This window comes from Salminus brasiliensis, chromosome 17 (assembly GCF_030463535.1).
Source record: "Salminus brasiliensis chromosome 17, fSalBra1.hap2, whole genome shotgun sequence".
Classification (NCBI taxonomy): domain Eukaryota; kingdom Metazoa; phylum Chordata; class Actinopteri; order Characiformes; family Bryconidae; genus Salminus; species Salminus brasiliensis.
This window is the reverse complement of record NC_132894.1, coordinates 16,233,109-16,253,421: the sequence shown is the minus strand read 5'-3', so window position 1 is coordinate 16,253,421 and position 20,313 is coordinate 16,233,109. Positions and strand designations below refer to the sequence as shown.

The following is a 20,313-nucleotide window of genomic DNA, read 5'->3' as shown; positions in this document are numbered from 1 at the left end:
ATTGGAAATACGATAATGCTAAGGAAATTGGCAGTATGTGCAGTGTGCAGTGCTAATGTTAGCATCCAGGTCTGTTTACACTAGTTTGGCAACTCTGCATCATATTCTATAGCGATATTTTATTATCACATTTCTGCCATTTAATAAAAATACAGTTGCTAGTGGGTGTAGGACATGACGTTTGATATTTTTCATGTAACCTGAAGTACATAGCTGAAGGGCTGCAGCATGACATTACACCCCAGTGGACATAATTAGCCTTACACAGTCTGTTCAATGAGGGGAATAAGGCCAAACAGCCAAAGGTGGCAAGTTTGACAAGTTTTTATTACACCAGTTTGATCACAAAAAAGGTCTACCGTACGGTTACAATGCCTGTTAAAGGATTAGGTTAATGCAACATTCAGTATCATAGTCACAGATGTTTTTGGGTGTGTAGATAAAATCACATGATCTAAGAATTATAAACAATTTGTAGATAAAAAAATCAGGCCAATCTACATCACATCAGAGCTTTGTGTATATTTTAAGGTGGATTATATTGTAATTGCCTAATGTAGCAGTATAACAGCAAAATAGTGTTTTATCCATATCATGCAGCCTAAAACAGATTTTTTTATATATATATTTTTTGCTTTAATTCTCCCCTATAATCTCACTCTTTCCTTTGCTAGTGTGGTAATTGGTTCTCTTTGGGAATAGTTTGATAGAAGTATGTGTATGTGTGTGTGTTGTAGCACTGATAAGTTATTTAGCCTGCTGCTGCTCAAAGTTGAATCTTGTAATTCTTCCCAGTTTACTCAGGTATAATATAATATATGCGCCAGGCATGGCTGTGACTTCTAAACTCGTCATTTTTATGCAAGGCAGACAGCAGCTCTTAGCCTGAACTCTTCCTCACAACTAGAGTATAATTGTCTGAGACTACCATTCATCTTCAGAATAGATGATCATATTTCTGGATCAAACGTGTCAAACTGATATGTGGATGATCTATGTGGTTAAAGTGGTTGAATAACACTGAGATGTATAAAGCGCTTTCTGTTCCTTGCTTTTTCCAGCTTGGGTTTTTGTTCTTTCTCTTTTTGCTGTGTTTTTAAACACTGTGTGAAATCCCTCACTTTAGAATAGAGGTTTAAAAGAAATGCTCTGTGTTTCTCCCTCTCAGTGAAGCATAACCCATAAACCACAGTGTTACTCTAGAAACAGTAGTCATTAGGAGTGAGCATAACTCGCCCCCACACATGAACATAAACACATGGTAAAATGCTTTTTTTATCAGTATGAATGAGGCCAAGATTCAGACTTAGGTTTGAGACCAAGCTATTATGTTTTAACTGGGGTAGAGGGTCTTCAAGAGCATTAGTCGTAGGAAATCAAAACCACTATCCACACACACAAACTGTGTCTTTTTATACCTTGGCAGGACACTGGGTCATTAACATCTGTATTATTTAGAGTTTAGATTTAGATTTCCTCACTACTAAATATTCCACAGTCAACTGTCAGTGGTATTATAACAAAGTGGAAGTGATTGGGAACAGCAACAACTCAGCATTGGCAGAGGTTGCCAAGAGTCAATCGCTACAGACCTCCAAATGTCATGTGGCCTTACGATTAGCTCAAGAACAGTGTGAACAGCTTCATAGAATGGTTTCTATGGCTGAGCAGCTGCATCCAAGCCTAACATCACGAAGTGCAATGCAAACCATCATATGCATGGTGTAAAGCATGCCACCAGTGGACTCTAGAGCAGTGGAGCTGTGTTCCTGGAGTGACGAATCATGCTTCTCCGTCTGGCAATCTGATAGACAAGTCTGGGTTTGCCAGGATAATGTTACTAAGTTTGGTGGAGGGGGGGTTATGGTGTGGGGTTGTTTTTCAGGAGTAGGGTTTGGCCAATTATTTCCATTAAAAGGAGGGTTTGCTCAATTTCATGCTCCCAACGTTGCGGAAACAGTTTGGGAATAGCCCCTTCCTGTTCCGACATGACTGCGCTCCAGTGCACAAAGCAAGGTCCATAAAGACATGGATGAGCAAGTCTGGTGTAGAAGAACTTTACTGGCCTACACAGAGTCCTAACCTTAACTTGATAGAACACCTTTGGGTGTCTGCACTTCTGGAAGAATGGTCAACAATTCCCATTAACACACCCCTAAACCTTGTGGAAAGCCTTGCCAGAAGAGTTAACGCTGTTATAGCTGCAAAGGGTGGCCTGACATCACATGTAAGTACTTACATGTATAAAGAAGTTTCAATGCATATCCCTGAAACTGACTATTCCCATAATTCATTTTAGCAAAAAGGAATGGTTTAACTTTTTAGTTAAAATGACTGAATTGTGGCTCTTGTATAAAATCACTTTAGAATTTAAGGACATTGGTCTTGGCATAGTAAGCTGGCCCTAGTTTTCTCTGGTATTCTTTTAAAATCAAGATGCTGTCCAAAAAAAATCCAAAAGAAAAATCTGACACACACACACACACACACACACAGACCAAAATCCTTGGGATGCTTAGTAGCAAAGGAGGAAACTGACCCGTCAGCTAAATACAGGCTCAAGCTTCTTATACTCACAGGGGTGACTGTGAGGGTTTTAAGAAAGCTTGGTTCACTAAAAGTGACAATCTGGAGTGTGTACATCCTCTTTTTTGCCTCTTTAGAGCAGAGTAAAAAAACGTGCTATAATAATTTGTGTATAGAAACCTGTGTGAGCTTATATCTGTCAAAGATTGATCTGGGTTAATGTTTGGTTCTTTTTTTGTTTTATTTATTACAAAAATCTAAAATATCACAATGTGACTTTTCCCCCCATGTATTGTTCAGTCCTAGAGTGTCTGTCTGTGTATGTGTGTCTGTGTTTGTGTGTGTGTGTGTGTGTGTGTGGTGTGTTGTGTTGTAATTCTTCCCAGTTTACTGAGGTATAATATAATATATGCGCCATGCATGGCTGTGACTTCTAAACTCGTCATTTTTATGCAAAGCAGACAGCAGCTCCTAGCCTGAACTCTTATTCAACTCCAGAGTATAATTGTCTCAGATTACTATTCATCTTCAGAATAGATGATCATATTTCTGGATCAAATGTGTCAAACTGCTATGTGGATGATCTATGTGGATAAAGCGGTTGGATAATACTGAGATGTATGAAGAGCTTTCACACAAACAGGCCTGTGTGTGTTTGTCTTTGTCAGTGTGTTAGAGCTTTAATCAAGCCTGAAATTTTGGTTCAAACTCAAATGTCTAAAGCCACCCGCAGATAAAGCCCTACATTTCAAAACCCTACATTTCAAGTATTATCATCCATCAAGTTAGCTTTTAGTGACAATAACAGACATGATAAGATCATAACAAAAGAAAAAAACGTCTGTCAAGCATCAGTTCTCCAAAACTAAGGTTTAATTATCACGTCAACAAATGTATTAATCAGTGAATTAATGAACAATAAAAAAAAAGTTTTTGGCCTGGGTAACAGTTTGCTCACATAATGTATTTTCATGGGACTTGGTGGTCATAACTTTCAATACCAGGAGTGCCTCAATATTAAAAAATGGTTTAAAATGCATACAAACAGGAAGGAAGAGTATCAGCACACAGAAATGCTCAAAAGCAGTTGGACAGCTTTTGCTAAATCTTTTATGAATGGCTATAAGGGCTGGACTTTTCATTGTTTTATTGGGGGTCTGTTAGTTGTAACTCTAACACAGCTGTGAGAGCTGTGCTTTAGACTTGCTTGCTCTACAAAATACTTACACTAAATATAGTTATGGTACAAAAAACACAGTCAGGCTGAATCTTGAGAAACAATTGCCTGGATATGGTACAAAGTCATAGAGGATCGTGCCATAGAAATATTAGGAGATTACCACAAGTGTTTTCCTTTTTTTTCCTTTAAAAAATGTATTACATTTCACTCCATATTCATTTCTTTTTTTCTTCACTCTCCTCTTCCATTTTTCAGTGGATTTTCCTTGCCCTTGCCCTTTTAGACAAATCAGTCAAATCGCGTCTATTGCTCATGGCGATTGTTTTTCACTTTGCTACAACTGACTGGTGTGCTAGCTTATTTTTACGAGTAGCAAACCCTGTCACATGGCATCTGTGACATCCTGGGCTGAGTTCATTTCAAACCAGGAGTGGTCTTAAGATTTTAATATGACTGTAAATGTGTGGGATGTTCTAGAGCCGCCGAAGCGAAGGTGTACTGAAAATCTCACAATAGTGGTGCCAGAGGGAAATGACAACTTCGGCAAGTGGTACAGAGCAATCAACTCGACACTGTGGACCAATTAACTTCTATAATGAACACCTTCCATCACCTAATACAGTTTATACCACAGTGTCTCACAAGTGCTATCCAAACCAAGGGTGGTTATTCCTACTATTATGTAAGTAGTCATAATATTCTTTATAGATTGAGTATGAATGTGTATATTCTCTATATGTGACATTTAGCAGATGAAGTACTGGGCATCTTGCATAAATTAATGTTATTGGCATGAATGAAATGCTGGGGCTCAGACATCATTTGGTAATTTAATGCAGGTTTTTTGGTATTTGTATAATATTAGTTTGATTTGTGGAGTATTAGCTTTCAGTTTTTGTCCATTTAGTTCAACATGATTCAAACCTTGAATGAACTTATTAGTTCGTTAAGTTTATCTTAGTGTTCGTTAAGTTTATCATCTTGCTTTTATGAAAGGACTGTTTATATAGGTTCAATAAAAATCTTATTGCTCTGACTTTAAGACTTTTCACTCAATCAATTTGATACAAATAGTCATTCAGATTTTTATGTAGAATTTTTACAGTACAGTAAGAGCAGGGTAAGAGACTATGATTCCGAGAAACCTGCATGTAAAAAAAATGTGAACTTGACCCCAGCCCGACAAATATTTGAGTAGTCAGTGCAAGTAGTCTGCTCCCATTGAGTTCAGATGGAGATTTTAAGCTCTAATGTGTGTGCGTGTGAGTGGATGGTAATGGTCTGGAGGCCAGCAGGTGCCAGTGGCTGCAGCTCTGCTGAGTCACTTTATTAAAGTCCAGCACTTGCCCCTCTTGTCTTGTGCAGACACTGATTGCTCGGCTAAAGGCTAGGCCCTGACAGCCCATTTTTCATACTACCTATGCTTTGTTTTCAGAAGGACGGCTTGCATGTTTAGACGGAGGGAGCAGCACTCAAAAGCTTGACAAAATAAAACTGGGGTGTGGTGTTACAAGGAGCTTTTCTAAACACTCCACCAGTGACGATCTAAGAAATCATGGAGGCCAAAAATATGAATGGCCTTAAAGCTCCTTGGAGCAGTCAAGGGTATATTATACCACACACTTCAGACTCTGTAAAAAAGAGCACAGCTGTGCTATTAAGCAACCCTGACCAGTAACAAACATGGCATTGGATAGACTGACCACCAACATGTCCTTTCACAGGTTGTCCTCGTACACTTAGTCATTGTACAGCAGTGCATTCAGCTCACCTGTGAGTTGGTCAGTGGGAAGATTTTGAGGGAAAAAAAGAAGCTTTGGTTTCATTTGGAATTCAATGAGCAGAATTGTAAGTGTCAAAACATCACATTTTTTCAGTAGTGGGCAGAGAGGCTGAGAAACTTTTATGAATAGCAAAAAGAAAGGAGAGTGAGAGCTCAGAGACACACACACACACAAACACACACACACATACAGAATGGAGTTATTTAGAAGCAGCAGGATTGTGTTTCTGTGGGACAGGTCCAGTGGTCCTGTGGGTATACACTAAATGACATCCAGAAATGCTCTGTGAAAAGGGTGTGGGGACAGTGTGTGAAACCTTCAAAACTACACCAACCCCTTTTCGTTCAAAAGAGAGAAGTTACAGTACGTGTCAGATCCAAATGGAGTGTGATGTTTGCTTTGCTAAACGAATCTAACATTATTCCGGACTGCAAATAATATATTTAGCTTTTAACTTTTAACGTTGCTCACTCTCACTTTATTATTTACACAATGTGCTTCAACATGACACTGTGTTACAAGTAGCAAGGGGGTGATACAGGTTTGATTTCTCAAAATATCTACAGCAATATTAGGTAAAATCCATATATTGGAACAATATCATAGTGTAAGAGATCTGGGTATTACAGAATCATAAATATAATCATTATTTAAGTTATAGTTATATGTATGTTTGTATATGTACCATAATGTACCACAAATATGATATATTTACCATGACATATTTAACATGATATATTTGCCTTGGAATTTTTGCCAGAAAAATGTATGCCAAAGAAATGACGATGTTTGTACATCAACCACACATATCCACAGCACACACCACACACCATAACTGAGTGTGTAGTGGCGAATGGCGTGTTATAAATTCCTAGGTTAGAAAACATAGCGAGGTTCAGGCTGGAGGAAGGTCCGGATGTGCAGACTTTGAGAGATAAGCTTATTTTGATAGTGGGGAAAGTTGGGAGTAAGAGCTGGGAAGACACTGAAAGGTTCTTTCATTCATCCTTTCATTTTCTTTATTTTCTTTTACCTTGTTTAAACGTTCTTATATTTAACATGATTTTTGTTTTGCACACCACAACAAATATTTCCCATTTTTGCAATATCTTACAATAGCGATAGTAGCTTTTATAATATAACTATAATATAATTCCCACCATTAATGGGAGGAGAGCCATTTGGTCAAAAGTGTAAAATCAATAAACAATAAATGACCGCTGGCTGATTTACATGATGTGATATGGTTCCTTTTTTTTTTTTCAAAACAGAGATCATGTACGCTGCTATGTCATGGAGGCTAAAATCACCCAGGGACAATGCATCAGAAGCAGCTGCACATGTATGATTCATAGCTCTAACATGAATGTCATTCGCCATAAATATAAACATATTTCCCCTGTGCACAATACTACAGCCTTGTGCATATAGTTTATTCGCAATTGTGCCTTGTGCAAATGTGCTCTATTTACCAACTGATGCCAGTGTTCCTGGACATTATTCAGTAATAACTCATCAAGGGTAACCATAATCCAATTCTTAGTCGGTGTGGATGAGATGCAACATTAACATCGAGAAATGCCCTGTGCACTGGAGGATTGTTTTCGTCTAACTAATAATGGCTAATATCACACACTACGACTTCATTATCTAGATATAGATTGCATATACATCTTACTGTACATACAAGTGGCCCCAAGCCACTGTCTGAAATGGGGTAAGATAAAGATAAATTGATAGGAGATGAGAATGTGTTACGTGCTGCTCCCCCAGCTCCACCGGCTACACAAATGAAATCCCAGAGCTGATGCTAGAGTTCTATAGGAGTCAGGCTTAGCCGTTCCTCCAGGTCTCTGATGACTTGAGCCGCAGGCCGTTTTAGCTTTTCTTCAGGCTGCTGGTACCAGGGGACTCGTCGCCCAGACTTTCCAGTTCCCGCACTCATTTTTCACCGGGCTTTTCGGGCCGCAGCTGGGGAGAGGTAGCACTCAGCCCAGCAAGACTGCCTTCTTAGAGTACAAGGTGTGTTTGAGTTGGCTCCCCTCAAGACTGCTCTGCGGGTTGGCATCGACCATACAAACGACAAACACATGCGCATGCACTCGATCACCACCACCAGCTTGCGTCCCTATGGAGAATGCCAGCGCTTCTGGGCTGTGTAGCACATTTACAGACACTAAGGCTTTTGATTTGAGAGTCAAATTTTAAGGTGTTTTCATGATGTAGTTTTGAGCATTGTAGCTGCTATCTTTATTTAAGGTTATGTCTTATTATGCTGGTACTGTGCCTCGTTTCAAGTGCTTGATATTTCCATTTTGGAAAGGCTCTAAAACAGCTGATGCTGTTACACAGATGCTCAGCAAAGCTTTGGCTACTGTCTGATGGTTCTGATGGTTTTCCTTTCAGTTGTAAAATTGCGTGTCAGTGGGGATCATCCGATAGGCCATGAGGCCATATATTTTAGACTAAAACAAAGTCAGGCTACTGCAGATGGACACTGCTCAAGCCCTAATGCCAATGATTTAATAGCATCCACTTTCAGGGCTCAGTGTAGGGGGCCTTTGAATTAAAAAAAAAAGTTTATTACCAGTATTGTCCTTGTCTTTCTGAAATAGAAGAGCTTGATGTGATATAAGCATTGATACATTTTCAAAACATAGAGTTCACTCTAATCTACATATGGAAATTAAGCTGCAAAAACAATCTGTTTGAAAGCATATCTGCCTTTTCATGCTAATGTTTTAAAGAGGTTTTCAGCCTGCACTGCTTTCTAAACAAGACACACAGGAAATAGGACTATTTCATACCTACAACTCTAATAGTTTAATAAACAAAGCTTTATTGAATAAAATTATCATCAGTTGTCAATTGTAAATATGACCGTCATTTGTCACATTTCCCGAAGATAAATAGCAGAGATAAACAGCAGGGAAGTCATAATATAAATGTTGGTGTTGCACATTTTAGATGCATTATGTATGTTTCCCTGCATTGATATCTACATTGAACTAAATAACTTTTCATTTACTTTCATTTATATCAAGTTTACCACACAATTTAGGTTAAACGTCTGTACAGTGCTGACAAAAGAATGTGCCCTATTCACAATTTCTTCCATTTTTGCCATATTTTCTTCTATATTTGTCACATGTATGTGTTTCAGACCATTCAGCTCATTTTAATATAAAATAAATAAAAACATAATAGCAAATGGAAATGATCATTCTATTACAATTATTAATAAGTGTGAAAAATGTATTGCCTCCTAAAGTTAACAACTGCTTGTGCCACTCTTGACAGTGACAACTTCAGATGTTTGCGGTGAGTTGTTAACATCACTGTGGCGGAATTATGACACACTCTTCCTTGAAAAATTGTTTTAATTCAGCTACATTGGACGAATTTCAATCAAAAACTGCCCTTTTAAGGTCTTGCTACGGAACTTTAAATTGGCCACTTAAATTGGCCACTCCAAAACCGTCATTTTGTTTCTTTAAGCAATTCAGAGGTGGACTTGCTTGTATGCTCTGGGAAATTGTCCTGCTGCATAACCCAGCTGCGCTTGAGCTTTAGGTGTGGAACTGACAGGCAGACATTCTCCTTTAGAGATTTTCTGATAGAGAGCAGAATTCATGGTTTCATCAATGAGTTGTCTGTGTCCTGCAGAAGCAAAGCAGCCCCAGATCATCACACCACAAGCACCATGTTTGACTGTTGGTGTGATGTTTTTTGGCAAATGAGAGACCTGAGGCCAGTGAGGCCTGCAAGTCTTCAGATAGATAGATAGATAGATAGATAGATAGATAGATAGACAGACAGACAGACAGACAGACAGACACTTTATTGATCCTGAAGGAAGTTTTGAGTACTTTTGTGACTTCCCGGAGGAGTCATTGGTGCACTCTTGGTGAAATTGTGGTAGGCTTGCCACTTCCAGTGTTACTGTTTGTGAATAATGGCTCTAACTGTGTTTTGCACAGCCTTAACAATTGCTTTGGAACCCTGTCTGGGCTGCTCGATTGTAATTGCTTTGTTTTACATCTGTATTTGAATCTGTTAAGAATGTGGCATTATGTGCTGCTGTTAGAGACCTAGTCTGCTTCACATTGCCAGACAGCGTCTATTTAATCCATATTTAGATTCAGCTGGTCTGGCAGTAATTATGCTTTGTAATCAGGGCTAGTAAAATTGAATCCATTTGGCAACTGAATTTGGTCAACTAGATGATTTAGTAGCTTCTTGACACAGGGGATATAGATCTTGAATAAACCTTTGTCTTTAATAAATGTGAAATTCCTTTAAAAGCTGCATTTTGTGTTTACTTATTGTTTTCATCTTAAATTCAAATGATTTGGGTGATCAAAAACATTGAAATGTGACATACATGCAAAAATAGAAGGAGTGGGAAGTTTTTAGACTTCTTAGTCAGGCATTCATATCAAGGAGCACATCAACTGTGGGGCATGCACACTGAGAAGAGCAGAAGTGAGAGCAGGGGGGTGGCACTGCTTCTGGGACGATAGGTGAGATGGAGTCATCTAACAGAGAGATGCTTTTTAAATGAACCTGCCAGCCCCTCAATGCCTTGCTCACCTTGGGAACCATCCGGCCAGGAAAAGCAGAATGGCTGTTGCTAGAAAGACGAGAGGAGCTGTCAGGACCTGGAGACAGGCTGCTGCAGGTGGTGGTGGGGGGATACCATGGCAGCCTGTGTAAAGTGTCAGACAGTAGGGAACGGCTGCAGGATCCCGACAGGTAGAGTGACACTAGCTGGGAGGAGGTAAAAGGTAGTTGAATTGTCTGGACGCTCTGCTAACACTGAGCTGAGGACCTGGCGACCGCCTCTGCACGGTAGATGTAACCTTGTTGCAACTCAATCATGCTAACACTACCTAACTGTCTGGCTGTCTTGTCATTGTGTTATTTTAAGTGCATTTGCTAAGTGCTCTCTGAATTGTCTTTGAAATGTCTAAAATTGAATACATTCCCACGCTCGAGATAAGAGCCCGTTCATTGGATACATTCATCACTGGATTCTTTGTACAGACACTTGTATGCGGGCACCCACCATAAACCAAAGACTCTAGACACTCATGACAAGGACTCTAAAATGTTGTGAATTACACAGTAAAAAAAAAAGCAATTCACATGTAATTACAGTCATTAATTAGCAGTTGTGTCCAGTATAGTACTGTTAATTTGCAGCGCTGGTACTGTAATTTACAACCACACAACATTCTTGTAACCTAAATATGTCAGGATATTACTGTACTTTTTAATTTACAGTTGAAATCATTTATTATTTCACATTTGATTTGAATGGAAATACAAAACGTTGTCATTCCAGAACAGTGATCTCCAACCCTACTTCTGGATGTTCACACAGACTTTGGATCCAACTCTATTCACCCTCAACTGATCCAATTAATAACTGCCTTTAGAAGTTCTTTATTGACTGAATGACTGTGTTAGGCTATGTTCAGACTGCAGGCAAATCAGATTTGAGATCTGGTGAGATGACTGTCCACACTGTTATTTATAAGTAATCAGATTTGCGTATCCAGACATGGGTTGATGTGGTACCAACAAAGGCGCCAGTAACATACTGTGGCACTGTTCTTTGATCCCTGCATTTCCGTCACTCAGTGTTTGACGTGGTCGTTGTTTGATGTGTTGTGAGTGATTCAAAACAACACGTGGAAATCCGATCTGAGCATCCAGAGCATCCAGACATTTGTACAAAGTATTTCGAACCACCTTTCCAGACTACCAAAAATCAATCTCAATACAATGTTTATACTCAAAAAATCAGATTTGGGCTGGCAGTCTGAAAATAGTCTTAGATTTAACTAAAACCTCCAGGAATTTAGCTGTATAGGAGGAGGGTGGAGGCCGTTGCCCTAAAGCTGTTGAAAATGAACAGATGCAGAAAGCACAGTGGTAAACTGAGTCCGCCATGGCAGACTCACAGGGTCAAATAAAGTTAAACTGTTGTCAGGCCGAGTCTTGGCGCAGCTAGTAGAAGAGCAGTGGGTGCGCCTGGTAGTTCCCTCCAACATCAGGCTGTACAAAACCAGTCTAAACACCTATCCTGACCTATCATAAAAGGTTTAGCATGGAAGCAGTTGTTAACCCAAGCTGGCCTTCCAGGTTTCAATGTAAATACCATGTTTAGTGTGAAAACAGCTCAACTAGGGGTTGCTTCTCAGATAGACTAAGCCCAGAACTATATTTTTCGCTGAATCTTCATTCAGAATGCTCTAAAGTCCTGGACTATGCTTAATCCATGTCTAGGAAACTAACCCTTAATGTATTTAAACGGATTTTTAGGGGAAGAACATATCTCTAGGTTGAAGAGTATATAAAACATGTGCTATGAACTGTAAATGAAGAAATAGAAGCATATTACCATATAGCACAACCCTACATCATCCCCTTGACATTCAATATACTTTAATAACAGCTAATTTCTATGAAGTCCAACCTTTTTAGCTTGCTTGAGACAAATGTGTCAGTCGGTTCTTTATAGAATTTACAGCATAGAGGCCATCATAAAATTCATTGTACATTATTGTCCAAAAAAGCTTGACAATAAGCTGAACTCTTTGCTTGCCTGTAATGTTGCCGCCGTGTACCACCACAGTGGATCTGAAATGAAGCAATCAAGATGTGATTAAATTAAAGACTTTCAGCTTTAGCAAAAATATTTCATCAACTGTTTAGAAATTACAGCCCTCTTTTGACTTAAAAATAAGTGGACAAGCTAAAATAATTATTATTGGGTTGCTTTGGTAGTATGTTTTGGATCATTATCCATATGTACTGTCAAGCACCATCCTATCAGTTTTACAGCATGTACCTCTATACACTTCAGATTCAATACAAATTCAATACAATACAATACAATACTCACAGTTAGCACTCACACATGCCCATGCCATAATATTGTCTACACTATGTTTGTCTTGATCTTGATCTTAATCTCCATACTTCAGTTAAGTTTGGTTTCATCTCTTCACTTTTTCCCAGACTGGGCATGTTTTATGTTTTACATCAGTCTAATCTAATCTTTTTGTTGTCAGTGTTCTCAGTGCTTTGCATCTTGAAGTATTCAATTCAATTCGAAATGTATTTATGCAGCGCCTTTGACAACAAATGTTGTCACAAAGCGCTTTACAGAGATCCAGGACCATGCCTCTTATGAGCAAGCACCACAATGAAGGTAGTAGCGACAGTGGCAAGAAAAAACCTCCTCATACTAAGAGGAAGAAACCTTGGTAGAAACCAAGACTCAGTCCGAGCCTTGGCAGAACCCATCTGCCTTAGGTCGACCCGCACAGCACAAACAAACAAACAAATAACAAAACACAAATAACTAGACAGATAGCTAATGAAGAGCTATAGCTAATGTAGGAACAGGTTATGAAGTATGAGTGTGAGATGCCATCTGTATTTACGTTCATAAAGGTGTCTCTTGGTTGTAGACTTTGTAAGCGTTTCATCTACCTCCTCGGATGTTCTTGACTTGAATAGATTTTTAGCATGACTAGGGATTGTGAAGGAGCCAAGGTTGTGTTATGTGTTTTTAGTTGTCTTCAGTGGTTTTCCAGATCTATCTAAACACAGCCGTAACATTAGTACCACCTGCCTAATATAGACTGGGTTCCCATTGTGATGTCACAACAGTTCTGTTGGTCTCAACAAGACCTTAGCAGCAGATCTATATGTTGTGGGGTGGGGCCTACATGGATCACAGAAATTGTCCTTACTTGGACCACTTTTTCTGTCTGTACTGTGTTGTGTTGTCTGTCCGCACTTGTGCACTTGTGTTTTGTATGCACTGTCTATGTTGCACCATGGTCCTGGAGGAACGTTGTTTCGTTTTACTGTGTACTCTGTATGTAGTTGAAATGACAATAAAACCCACTTGACCCACTTTTGGTAGGTACTGACCACTGCATACCATAAAATCCCTGCAAGAACTGCCTGATGTTTTGGAGATTCTGAACCAGTCGTCTAGCCATCACAATGTGACTCTTGTCAAAATCTCTCTAATCCTTATGCTTGCACGTTTTTCCTGGTTTTATCAAAACTTCAGGATCTGACTGTTCCCTTCAGGTCAAAAACCCTTAAATTCAATTCAATTCTTTTCAATTTTTTTATATAGCACTTTTTTATAACGACTGCTGTCAGAAAGCAGCTTTACAGAGATCTGGGTGCCAGCCTCTTTTGAGCAAGCCAGTGGCAACAGTGGCAAGGACAAACTCCATCAGATCAAGAAAGCTTAGGCAAAAAGCTTGAGCAAAAAGGTATGTTTTTAATCTAGATTTAAACACTGTGTGACAGAACAGCAAGGGTTGGGTTTTCTTTTAAGAGCATTGATTCTTTTAAAGCAAGGACCTGACAGAAGGCCATCATCCTGCAAATTCAGTAAACTTGATGGGTTGTAGGGTTTAAGAGGTTCCCCAATATACTGTGGGGCCAAACAGTTGAACGAAGTCAGTAGGAGTATTTGATAACCGATGCAGTATTTAATCCCAAAGACACAGAAAACCTTAATACACACTAAGGTGTATTATTCAGAAACTACAGGCACTTCTGTACAAACTAATGGGCTATTCATTAGTAATAGACTTAACACTTTCAGCCCTCGTGCGGGCCATGGGCTGTTTAAGGGGTTAACCGGTAACCATGTATATATTTATGTATGCATATTATGAATGCCATCAGCTCTGATATATCAGTGATGATATACTATACTAGCTATTGCTGGGACAGACCACATTTTAAAAATGAAAGTGCTGCTTAAACTCAGGAATTACATCAGAAATTATTGTGTTTGACTCTCAAAAATGACTCAACATGAAATAGAGGCAGTTTGAACAGGCGGTGACCGGAGCTTGACCAGAGCCCTTCTGTACTTTGGCAAAAAACACGGAGACACTTTTTCTGTCCAGAATAGTGGAGACTGCACTGAATTCATATTCAAAATGGAACGTGAATAACATTGTTGAGAGTCTGTCTCTGCTGCTGCTGCTGCTGCTGCCTCGGGAATTTTAGCTTGCCATTGTTGAAGTTACCCCTCATTTAGGTTTTTAATGTTTTAGTCTTTTAGTGCCTAAAAGGCCCTTCTGCTCATTCCAATTGTGTTACCATGAACTCATCAGTGGGATGGAGAAGAATTGGCTGGTAACGTTCTTTTCTGTAATATTAGGTCTGGCGTGATAAGAGATCACTAATTTCACTATAATTACTTGTGCAAATAGATAGCTTTTGACATATCTGACCAAGTAAAAGCTTTCTGAAGTGGACTTTAATTAAAGCATACAATGAAGACAGCTGGTGGACAGAAAATGCTGAAATTAGCAGTATATGTAGATTCTTTTTCTTGCGGACTTCATTAGATGCTTGTAAATCTTCTTCCTTGCAGTTAGTTTTCTATTACTCTATGCTTCCCTCTTGCCACTTTCTCTCTGCAGGTTCTTAAAGTTAGGAGAACAGAACTTGGTCCGCTAGTCAGGAAGCCTGCTCGTTAATACCTTAAAAACGTACTCTGCTGCTGAGGATGTGTCAAAGCTAACAGAGTAGATTTAATCACAGAAGACAAAGTGCCATGTTGATTCCTCAGTCTGAGGGAGGGTTAGCTGTGGTGATTCTCTCTGGCATCGTCCCGCCGTTGCTGTGTGAGGTGTGTGCAGCAGATGTGCCTCTGTCCCATTGGGACAGAAGGACTAAAACTAGAAAGCATGGATAAAGAGATGTGAAGTACAACCGGAGAAGCCCATATTTAGACATGAGGCAGTCTGCTGTTGAACTTTTTGCTTTTTATCAATATAATTTATAGACTTAATATAGAAGATGTTATTTATCTATCCATAGAATAATGTTAAATATAATGTGTTGTATTTTGCATCATACCACAATAATCCAATCATAGTGAAATTATGAAAAAGATTCAATACAACCATCTACAAAATGTTTTTTCACCAGTGTAAAAGACCGTTTTAGAGTGGCAGATAGTTATTTTGAGTTCTAGATGGAACCATTGCTTTTACTAAAGAATCCTTGAAGAATTCTTCCAGGTAAATCCAGGGGTTGTTTTTGAGTTTTTAGGAAATTCTCTGTTAAACATGTGAGAAATACCCACAGAATAAGATATTTAATTTCTGTAGTCACTGTCCCACCATATAATGGCAGCAGTCCTTCTATGTGCACCCGATTTTCTTGATCAGCATATGGTTGAAACATACACAGTTATTCCAGGAAAACATAGCACACACAGAGCCATAGAATTTGTAGAAATGTTGGTTGCTGCTCTCCCTTCTTTCAAAGAGTAAATTACTGGAAAATGTCCAGAAAATCATAATAAGACCTTTATTAAAGATAAAAATACTTGCTGCTACAAATATTGTTTTGTCTTCAAAGCTTGTCTGCTTAGCTGGTCACAGCTAAAATTTTGCTATACACAAGACCCAGACATTTTTATTGTGGTTAACCCCTGTGAATGATTACAAAAAACAAGGCTAACCAACAAGGCTACAAAGGCTAACCGCTTAAAATGCAAGATAGTCGTACCAATTCGTATTTGAAAAATTTAAAAATATATTTTTTAAATGTTATGTGGCTGTTGAGACATCCACATTTATGCTAGATATTAACAGTAGATACATTCTTACAGTAGATACAGTCTTAACAATAGATCTTACATTAAGCATGGCTGTGACGTGCCTCTCTGTCTCTCAATGTAAATAAAACTCTGAAAACATTCACCTACTTATTATTCATCTGTAAAGCAGTTTCAGCCAACAACTTTAAATAAAGGTCACATATTATCTATTAGTTTATTATTGAGAAACATGGGCAACCGATTGCAGGAGCATTTAACTGCATAACTAAATGCAAAATGATGGAAAGAGAGGGTAACAAAGAGAACAGGAGGTAATTCCAGCATATAATTTGTCCAATCTACTGCTCCATATGGACTTGGATGAAATTCAGCTGTTGTAAAACGAGTTTGCTGACATAACTAAAACAAGATTAAATTGGCTCAGGTGTCCTTAACCTATATTCCATTTTTATTGTAGAGAGTTTCATTTTTGAATTTCTTTGAATCTATAAAAATTGAAATCTGTCATAACCCTGTACAAACTCTGAAAAGATAAAATATGATGGCATATACAGACAGTATGTTCTCACATAGTCCTTTATTATTTATTTACATTATTTATTTTCGGTGATGTTTCTCATGAAAACCAGAATAAGTCACACTAATGGAGAAAAGCAGATTTAAGCAGCAGACGTAGTCATTTTTACTCAGAAATGCTGTTATCGCATCTTCACTACTTGTAAACTCTAAAAAGGCACTTGTGGATGTGTGCACTTAGCAGATAGGCTTATCCAGATGGGAAATGGGCCCTTGGAGCAATTTGGGTTAAATTCCTGCCTCAACGACAGAAAGGCCGTAGGATGTTATCGGGTGAGAACCATTACTTAGTTGCCTGTCTGAAGTTCTCAGACCACTGGTCATTATTATCTCTTCCTACTAATCCTGCTCTGTCACAGTTGTTCTCTGGATTACTTTTGACATGTGCTATACAGGCTACACAGGCCATAGTCGGTGGGTTTGCACTGTTAATACCTACCTTATTTGGAGTTTCTTTTACATCATTTACTTTGTGTGCACAAGTCATCCTCAGCTTTCATTATTCACAACCTTTTTCAGCCAGCAGTCGTCTCCCAGACAGGCTTAGTTAAGGACAGAGCCAGTCCATCTCACTCTCGTATTAACTACCTATTAATATGGGACAGGAGTGCTCTGGCAGACTTCCTCCCTTAATTGTCATTTATCGGTTCCTTTGTCAGGGCTACCCTGAAAAGGCTGAAACACAAAAGGTTTGATTGTGAATTTCACACTTGACTGTGCTTTTGCATTTTCCTACTAACTTTTAAAGCAATACTCCACCTGCCAAATGAAGTGAATGTGTAAGACACCTCAGGATGCTTTTACCATTTACTAAAAGAATAAAAGGCAGTCATACTGAGTTTTGCTCTCTGCTTTTTATTCTTCTGTTCTTATTTCTAACCTGCATATAGCAATGGGCCAATAGGACAGTATAATTGCCAAAAATGGTGAAGCTTCAAAGATGATAATCCCAGATTCGGAAGAGAGAGCTGATCTAATTGAACTGGAAGCATCACATCATTCACAAAATCGCATAATAAATAACATGCTTAATGTTGCGCTATTAGCATGCATGTTACATTTGGGTACATAGGGTAACTCATACCAAAAGCAGGTCACAAATGCATGTGATTTCAGTCACAATTTTTTTTTTTTTCAAAATTAGATATAAAAAACAAATAATGATTACCAAAGAATGCTGAGTCACACAATGGTATATTATTTAATATTTTATTAAGAATTTTCATTAAAGCTGCAGTCATTTTTCTTTTCAATTAAAAGCAGTAGTATCATATCATAAGAAATTGTATAATTTTTTCTCAGGAGTACTTGCATTGCCTGCACAACCCTGTTAGCGGTTAGAGCACCGGGATATCGATAACAGGGTTGTGGGTTCGATTCCCGGGCTCGGCAAGCTGCCACTGTTGGGCCCTTGAGCAAGGCCCTTTACCCTCTCTGCTCCCCGGGCGCTGGAGTTGGTTGCCCACCGCTCTGGGTGTGTGTCTGTACTCACTGCCCCTAACACGTGTGTGTGTGAGTGTGTGTTCACTACCAGATGGGTTAAATGCGGAGGACACATTTCGCTGTACACTGTACAGTGACAAATACGTGCACCTTTCACCTTTCAGCCTCTGAAAGAGGACCCGGCATCATTTGTTGGACTACAGGACTTGAGGAATCAGGTCGCTGTAGGGTTTGCACACTACACAACTGTTCAATGACAGCAGGTCACATATTACACGACCATTCCAGGAAATTACTGTCTGTGAGAAAGGGTTTTTGTTTTATTCCGAGAAACATGGATGTGAATGTCTGCAGAAGCACAAGGGGTTAAATTCGTTAAAACAAAACAAAAAAAAGAGAAAGGAATATGGGTGAAGGAGTGAGTTGGGATGCAAAGAGAGATAGAAGTAAATAAATAGAGTACATACATTTTTGCAGTGTAAATGTAGGTATTATGGTAGAGTGTCTACCAATGTGTTCTGATAGAAACTATATTACGCCCCTGCACCACACACATGTAGATGCATGATAAGACCCGATGCACTCACTGCCAGTCAGAACCTGGTCTTGATACTTTTATACACTACAGGATTTTGACTTGCCGACAAGTGCAGATATTTAGCATGCTAGATATTTTTTTTAACTCAGCGAGTAATCGGCAAGCCGGGCGAGTCCCACCTTTGAACAATTCACACATAGAGATCTAGAGGCGATTTTTGCGGCGATTGAGTCGAAACCTGATGGCAAGCGGAAAATCATAAAGTTGTGTGGTGTGAACTATACACTATACTATGGAAGGGCCAATGGCACTGATACAAGAACTACTGCGAACATGGATATGTTCGATATTAAATATGTAAGATATTTTTGTGTTTCTAGCTACTAAAGGTAGTCTGGCTATCATTGCTGTGGATTTTGTGTACCTGCGTTACAGTGTTTATAGTACTGTTGGATTAGCTATCTGTATAGAAACTGAACTAGTCACTATTCTCAGACAACTTCAGGTTCTATCCTTTCTGTTGTTTTGTAAACACAACCTATACAACCTCCTAATCAGATAAATAGACACCTGACTGAGAGAATGCTTTATATAGCTACTGGACTGGAAAGCTGTACTCCAGTTTTGTATTTATTGCTCAAGGATTATTTACATATTGTTGTACCTCAAAAAAAGCCTTCAGTCCCACTTGTCCTCATTTTTAGTTTTCTATGTTTGTAAGATGTGATTGCTCTTTACATTGTAAGAGTATATCATCATAAATGAACAAAACAATATACTCAAAACCACAGAATACAATTTAATAAGGTTACATTTACATTAACATTAAAAGTCAAGTGTTTTTACATTCATCTAAAAAAAAGTTACTATTGTGATTGTATGTTTTTCCTGTAGGTATCTGCATTTAAACAGTGATAAGAATGACACCTGTAGCTATATAATTCTCTCACCCTCTGAAGACATTTCCTTCTCCAAGTTTTGACTGAGCTTTGAATACTCCACTCTGAATGACTCAACCTACTCAATGAATGTAAACTTGCAATGATCAGATACATCTGCTCTAAAAGGAGGCCTCATCATGTTGCATGTTTAAAATTACCCCTTAACATTATAGGTGCAATTACACATTCTCACCAGAGAGGTCTCTAAATCCCCAAATTCCCAAAACTTATGGACCGTCCCTTTAAGTTGGTTCATGCTCAATATAGCATATATCTATTTCTAAGTTGCAGCAAATAATGTGAACAAGGGAAGATCTCTTTGGTGGCTGGGAAGGGACAATATAATGGTTATTTTGATCATTTAGCAAGAAAGTATTGTGGTTAGTCCTAGGTAGCACCTAAGCCTTATCATTTTTTGAGCTTGAAAGCAAGTTAAATGTTCCTCACATGTACATGATGTGTAGATGTTTAGAATATGGCCTCCTTATTTGTAGGTGAAGCAAACATTCACCCAGTGTTCTTCAGCCATTTTTGCAACGTTTTGTTAGTGTCAGTGAATAGCTTCCTGTATCTCATGGGAAGTGTACATTATTCTTCACCTTTCCAGTGCTGCATCATGCATCATGTGACCTAGCATCATGTGACCTAGCTAGTGTGTGGGAATCTACAAATAAAAGATAAATAAACATTAGGTCGTC

At 38.7% G+C, this 20,313-nt stretch overlaps 1 protein-coding gene across 1 annotated transcript in view; it reads left to right on the top strand.

Annotated features, from left to right (window-relative positions):
- Positions 1 to 20,313, top strand: part of LOC140538535 (inactive N-acetylated-alpha-linked acidic dipeptidase-like protein 2) — a 241,648-nt gene that overhangs the window by 188,199 nt on the left and 33,136 nt on the right. The gene's annotated exons all lie outside the window — the stretch shown is intronic.